This window comes from Phyllobates terribilis, unplaced genomic scaffold, assembly GCF_046119375.1.
Source record: "Phyllobates terribilis strain yellow unplaced genomic scaffold, ASM4611937v1 Scaffold_3373__1_contigs__length_80544, whole genome shotgun sequence".
In the NCBI taxonomy this organism is placed as follows: domain Eukaryota; kingdom Metazoa; phylum Chordata; class Amphibia; order Anura; family Dendrobatidae; genus Phyllobates; species Phyllobates terribilis.
The window spans coordinates 47,935-55,923 of NW_027366126.1; positions in this window are offsets into that span (position 1 = coordinate 47,935).

Here is a 7,989-nt window from a genome sequence, read left to right on the forward strand (position 1 = left end):
CATTGGAAGTCTTGATCAGAGCGATGGAGAAGACTCTACAGCTTAAGTGGGAGAATCCTCAAATGAGACAACAGAAGAGGGATGGTAAACCACCCTTTCCAGCCAAGGATTGTGATCGCGAATTGAAACCTGCTATGAGGGATGTTTACGTGGTGGTGAAACTGCCTCGTAGGCAATATCGTCCAAATGATCACTGAAATGTAACAACACGATCATCTACTTCCCGTGGTATTAAATCCTCAACCTCATCCAGGGATGAAAAAGAGAGATCTCGTCCCATGAGGATTACATGAAAAATAATGATCGAGGAAGTATGTGAGAGGGTGTAACAACTCTTTGTGGAAAGGGTGGTGGTCGAAGCCGATGAATATGACCATCCAGACGGTTAAATAAACACAATTATCGACGGACCTTCTTATGACGAGAACAATAATCAAGAAAGAAAGCGATATATGATGGGCAACCATCAGGAGCCATCAGTCTATAGCATGGTGCAAACATCCGGACAACATGTATTCATCCGATTCAACGAGGAGGGTGTGGTGGGTCTCCACCTAGCTCACACGGACCCGCTAGTGATACACGCACAACTAGGGACAAAGACGGTACACATGGTTCTGGTTGACCCAGGAACCTCTATTGACATTATGTATTTTGAAGCATTCGAGTAACTCTTTTTCGAGGTAGGATCCCTTAAATATTATTCTATCAAGATGGTTACCTTCTCGGGTACAGAGGTAGATGTTGTGGGAACAATCAACCTTGATGTCACATTGGTTACTAGTTTCAAATTATGTTGATGACATCGTCGTCCAGAGTGAGACGATGGAGAAGCACGCATTTGACATTTTGAGGGTTTTTGATCCGTGTAGAGATAGTAGGTTATGCTTGAACCCTTGGATGTGCATATTAGGAGAGAGATTGAGTAAGTTCTTGTGATTTATGGTCAACTCCAAGGGAATATATGTGAACCCTTAGAAGGTGTACATGGAGACGAATATGGTGTCTCCAAGCTAAATGTTGTGTTGAACTACCTGAGGTGCTTCTGCTCAAAGCTCACTGATATGTCACTGTGTTTCTTCGTTGTCCTCAAGAAAAAACATGGGTTTCCCTTGAAAGTTGAGATAGAAGTTTTGTTACATGAACTTAAGAGCTTCCTCACCAAACATATAATGATGTCCCCCTGTTGGTTTGAGCTAGAGTGTGTAACTAGCTAGCTCAATCGTTCCGCTTGTTATGATGATGATACACATAAGTACTTTGTGTCCATTGTGTGTGATAAGCTTTCGACAAATAGATCGAGGAGTTAAAAGAGTAGCTTTGACACAAGCGGACTAACTTAGGTGATGTGGAGACTAGCTTTAGGCCTAGTAGAGAAAGCGAGTCTTGCCAATTGTTGAAAAATAAAAAGAAGAAAATAAAGACCCAAGTGATGAGTTGTGAAGATGGAAGGACTAGATAAAGAGAAGGAGAGTCGTTGCAAGCTAGTGGACCGCGCTTCAAACTCAGAGAGAGTGTACAAGTGGTCAAGTGCCAACAAGAGAGTCCTACAAAGGAATCATGCACCAGCCCATAGTGAATCCAAGCGTAGTGAAGGGAAGGTTGAGAAGTTAAGGATAGTATAATGTGTTTCTACCTATGGATAGTTGACTAGGCTAAAGTCGTATCGCCAAAATCTAAGTATTTACCAAACTCTCACTAGAAGTATAGTGGTAGTAAGGGTCGAACAAAAGGGAGACAAAGTTTCCGTTTCAATGTTCTAATGTGATTAACGAGTTACAATGGGCGGGGGGGGGGGGGGGAGGTATGTTGTGAGAAACAAAGAACGAAATAGAAAGTAATGAATAAATAAGGAAAGATTTCACTTATCCATTCTCAGCAATCAGATTGGTATGTGGATCACGGATTTCTAATAACATTCAATTGGTTGTCCTACTCTTTGTTCATACGAGCAACTAGTCCAAATAGTCCTAGAAACCCTAAGCATGCTACGGCCCAGGAAATCCCAATATTTAATAACAAAACCGCATAAACCTCAAAGATAAGTACGTTCATGCAATACCATTGACAAATCATTGATACTTGACATGTATTAAAGATCTCTATCCTATAGGCACTTGCAAATAGTTTATGCAAATAGAGATTACTACCGAAACGAAAGATTTTTCAAATCGAATTCTCAATCCTAGCAATATGATAGATATCAATACATATAGTTAGCTACTCTAGAACAATCAGCATAAATCAATGCAAGATAAATCTCAAGAGATCAAGAAACAATACATAAATTGAAATAGAACACAAGCGTTTAGAATCTTACCACAAAACCAAATCCAAAAGCTTTAAACTTCAAAATAAACGCAATGGTGCTTAGTTCTTCATTCTAGAGAGAAATGAAAAATACAAAAGAGAGAGTTTTCTTAAAAATTATGGCGATGAAACTAGTCAAAACCCTAGAAAAATCATTACAAACGTCCTCCCAAAAAGATAACTTTGAAACCCATTCAACACCATAATGTCGAGGCGGTTACAAAAGCTTCTTAGTCAAAGAATTATTCGGGAGCCGCAACAGCGGTTTCCAAACCGCGAACACGGTTTGAACTCTGTTGAACACTTACGATAACTCAGTAAAATCCCATAACTTTTTACCTTAATCGAACATCGGAGTAGTGGGAATGGTCCATTTGAATAAGATCAACACCTCCGAAATTCTTTTTTTTTACGTGTCTTTGTCTTCACTTTGTCGTCTTTAGTCCTGATTCATCATATTGTTCATTTAAAGTCTAAGTGCTTCTGAAACGGATCTAAAATCACCTAAGAACAACTCTTGGCACCATGGGCATTGCGCCTATCAAATTCCCTTACAGTTAGAACTTTCTCGTCCTCGAGTAAGAAAAAGAATGCTAACTCTTCAATGAAACACGAATGTGTGAGCGAGTATAGTGTAACTCGATAGCAACGGCCATCATCCGCATGACAACTCTCATGTACCTGATTCCAACAAAACAAAGACTACAACCTCAACAAGACACTAACAAAAAGGAAAATAAACATGAACTATTCTAACGTAAATGCATGTTGTGAACATCTCCGTCTTTGATCATTATGTATCCAAGCAAGCACATCACAGTGGATCGTAAGAATATGCCACGGTTGTTTCAATCCAAGTGACATATGAATGATAACTATGTTAAGTTAAACAAATGACATATTTCTTTCATAGCATGCATCGTTCAATGAAAAGAATACAATTGTTCTTCAACTCGAATAAAAATCAAGTCACTTGAATTCATATTCTACCCTTAAATGTCATTCTAAAAACATGTAACGACATATAAATCTAAACCGCAAGGCAAGGTGCGAAACATTATCAAGAGACGTTCAAAAATCACAACTTTTTTAGGGGTCGTCCGTCTTACGGTCCGGGCCAACCCATTAGACTTTTTGGCACGGCCATCAGAGGATCGAACCTAAGGTGATCTTCCACACACCGGAAATCGCATTCTCATCCGACAATTATTGAGACTCGTACGCAAGGTGATCTTTCACACCCCGGAGATCGCACACTCGCACAATTTGTGCTAGAAGTATATAAATTAAGCTCAAACCACTTTTTAATTTTTTTAATTTTTTATGTGATACACTTACGTCTCAATCAGATGTCATGAAAAATAAATATAGGATAAACACTCATATATGAGGACATAACTAAATGTAGAGTATGAGTCCAAAAGTAGTCCTATCAAAGTCCACCTTCTCATGTAAAATGTATAAAACTTAACAAACTGTTATCATCATAATAAAAGACTTGTAAAATCAACAACCAAACTATAGTCAAAAGATTCAAAGTACATGCACTATTATAAGACTCCACAACAACTCAATTAGAGAATGCAACAACTGACACACACAAAAACAAAACAAAACAAACAAAAAATTAGCTAAAACATACCAAAAATAAGCTAGCTAAAACACTCAAAAATAAACTATATGTATCTGACACAAATTCCAATTCCCTCCCCCACACATGAATTGAGAATTGTCTTCAATGCAGCAAAAGAGGACTTATAGAAATAAGGAAAAGGAAAAAGTAAATGTACCTCACACATCGGGTTGCCTCTCGAGGAGCGCCTTTGCTTAAAGTTGTTGGCTCGACTTCCGGATTGTTATCCATATTCTTTTGGTCCCCTCCGAACCTCAACTTTTGCAAGTAAATCTTTGAAACAGCTATGGAAAGGTTTGAACCTTAGACCATTTACTTCCTTGACACCCCAAATTGGTTTAGCCTTCTTCTTCTTCACCCCCAGTCTTAGAACTAGCAAGGGGTCATGGAGGCTCTCCCGTCCTATCCTCACCACATCACTAGCAGGTATCTTGCCCGAGGGCGTAAGAAGGGTGGGGAGATTTCCCAAAACAGTGGTGTAAATCATATTGGGTGGTTCAAATCCCGTATCAACCAAGTTGACCTCAAGTGTTTCTGGATTAGAAGGTAGAGCAGTATCAATCAAGAAAATAGAGGACAAGTGAAGAGATTTGTTGTCATGTATATTATGTTCAATTACATCTCCGTCAAATTCCATACTCATCATTCCTCCAAAAACATCAATCTTAGTCCTAGAGGTACACAAGAAAGGTCTAACTACTATAATAGGAGATATAGCACTTTCACTCACATCCCAGACAAAGAAATCAACAGGGAAAATCAGTTTGTCCACCTTAACAAATACATTCTCTACCACTCCCTTAGGGAGCACCGAAGACCCATCAGCAAGCATTATCGAAATTTTAGTTTCAAATAGGGGTCCTAGTGCTAGTGATTCATACATAGAGTAAGGCAAAACATTGATAGAAGCACCTAAATAGAGCATGACTATATTAATCTGAGTCTCATAAATCATGATAGGGATAGTAAACATACCCGGATCCTCGCGCTTTGTCGGCATTTGTGTTTGAAGAATCGCGGAGACGCTCTCATTCACTTGCACCTTTTCTTTCCCTTAAGCTTTTGCTTCTGTTTGATGGTGCATAATTCCATCAAGAACTTAGCGTACTGAGGTATGATTTTGATTAGCTTGATCAGGGAACGTTGACTTCACACTTACTAAATGTCTTGAAGAGCTCTTTGTCATCTAATGGCCTTCGAGCATCTTTGAGAGCTTCCAGAAAAGGTGCGGGAGGCTTTTCGGCGTAGAGAGGGGAATGTTCAGCCTAACATAGTTCTCTTGTCGAAAGAGGAACTCCACTCGATCCTCATAGTAATCCTCCACTTCATTAAAATTTTCTTCACCTTCAGCTTCAGAGAGAAAACCACGACCACGGTCCTCTGACGGCGATCGCGGTTGATCGTGAAATCACATACTCTCTGAAGAGACTGAAGCACGCGTTGTCGGATGACCGTGACCGTGGTTGACATTCTGCAGAATCATCATCTAATTCTTCCTCTTCAGCTGTAGGAGTTTCTCCACACACTTTTCCACTTTTCAACTGAATAGCATTAACATTCTCTCTCGGATTCACCACCGTTGATGATGGAAAATTCTTGGAGTTTTGATGGTTTTGTTGAGAAATCATGTCGGCTAGTTGGCCGAGTTGGTTCTCGATGCTCTTGATGCTAGACACCGTCTTTTTGACGTGAGTGGTGGAGTGTCCGTTAAAGGAACTCGGAATATCCTCGGTCATTTGCTTAGGAGGTTCGTATCCTGGAGGTTTATTGGGCTGGTAAGGAGCCAGGTATAAGTGGCTCGGTTGAGCCTGTGGCTGAAATTGATTGTTTGGCTGAACATGATTGTATTGACCCCCGGCTAAGTACCCATATCGAAACCCCACGTGATCATTCCACCTCTGGTTGCATTTGTTGGCTGGATTATCAAACCAAGGTCTAGGAGGTCCGTATCCTCCCACATCATTAATTACATCAGCGGTAGTGGTGGTGTCTTGAAGTTATGGACACATATTCGTAGGATGATATTAATTGGTGCACATTCCACAAGCCCGCACCAGCGGGTCTATACCATGGGTCAAAGTCTTGAGGACACTTTTAATCTCAGCCAAATCACTAGTAGAATCGGGGCCACTGGATCTTGCAACATGAATTCCCTTTCTTGTATACATCCTGCCAAAGCTTCTTGTACCATCAACAATGTCATGGATTCAGCTCATGGCTACGACATGCGTCTTTTCTAAGACACTACCATTGTAGGCAGCATCTATAATCCTCCTCTCTTGATCTAGTAACCCATTGTAGAGGTGGATTACTAGTTCCTTCTCATCGAACCCGTGGAACGGGAAGCATGCACACAACCTTATGAAACACTCACAATAGTCATAGAGCGTTTCCTCATCCGCCTGATCAACATTTTCAATAGCTCTCTTCAAGGTGGTCGACTTCATAACATGGAATTACTTGTCGATGAAAGTCTTGTATAGATTGGGCCAAGTGTCAATAGATCCGACCGGAGGATGGTAGTACCAATTCTAGCGGTGTCCTTCAAAGTGAACCCAAAGGCCCTCATTTTGAATTGCTATTCCATGACATTGGCCGGATTGCTTCACATGCATATGTCATGAAACTCACCCAAATGCATGATTGGAACTTCACCGATTAATCCATGGAACTTCGGGAGGAGGTTGATGACACCGAACTTGAGCTCAAAAGATTCAACGACATCCAACAGTGGCACGATGACCCCTAAGGGATTTTGAGCGAGGTAGGGAGCCGTAAGCTCTCGTATTGTACGAGCAGCCGTGTTCTCTACGACAAGGTCTTGCAAATCTTGCCTCAAATTCCGCAAATGTATCCGCTCTATCTTTGGATAAAAATCAAGGAGAGGTGAATTAGTGGAACGGGTGTGGACCATAAATTAGGTCGATACCAAGGTTAATCACACAAAAACTATCAAATGAAAAATTGTTCCTCGGCAACGATGCCAAATTTGACTAGGATAAAGTCATATCACCTAAATCAATGTATTTACCAAACTCTTAATATGAAGTATAGTGGTAGTAAGAGTGTAACCCAAGGGAGACAAAGTTTCCGTTTCAAAGCTCTAATGTGATTAACGAGTGACAATGGGTGGGGGTTTATGTTGTAAATAACAAAGCACGCAATACATAGTAATGAATAAATAAGTAAAGAGTTCATATATCCATTCTAAGCAATCTAATTGGTATGTGGATCTTAGATTCCTAATAACATGTGTTCTAAAACATCCAATTGCTTTCCTACTCTTTGTTTAAACAGAGAAACTAGTCCAAATAGTCCTAGAAACCCTAATAATGCTACAACCAAGAAATCCCAAGATTTAATATCACAACCGCATAATGCTCAAAGATAAGTAGGTTCATGCAATACCATTGACAAATCGTTGATACTTGACATGAATTCACGATCTCTACCATACAGGGACTCCAAATAATTTATGCAAATATAGATTTCTACCGAAAGGAAAGATTCTTCAAATCGAATTATCAATCCTAGCAATATGATAGATATCAATAGATCTATTTAGCGACTCTAGAAAAATTAACATAAATCAATGCAAGAAACAACACATCAATTGAAATAGAACACAAGCGTTTAGAATCTTACCCCAAAACCAAATCCAAAATCCTTAAACTTTAAAATAAACAAGTGTGCTTAGTTCTTCATTTTAGAAAGAAATGCAAAATACAAAAGAGAGAGTTTTCTTAGAAAGTATGGTGATGAAACTAGTCAAAACCCTAGGAAAATACATTATAAATCTGTCCCAAAAAGGAAACTTCAAAACCCATTGAACACCATAATGTCGAGGCGGTTACAAAAGCTTCTTGGTCAAAGAATTACTTGAGAGGCGTGACAACGGTCGCCGAACCGTTGTCACGGTTTGGTGTCTGATGAACTCTTGCGACATCTTAGTAAAATCGCCACAACATTTGAATCGTAACTCGATTGTGCACAAATTTGGAGGGAATGTAGTAGACTTCAAGATCTAACTCCTCCAATTGGGGTAA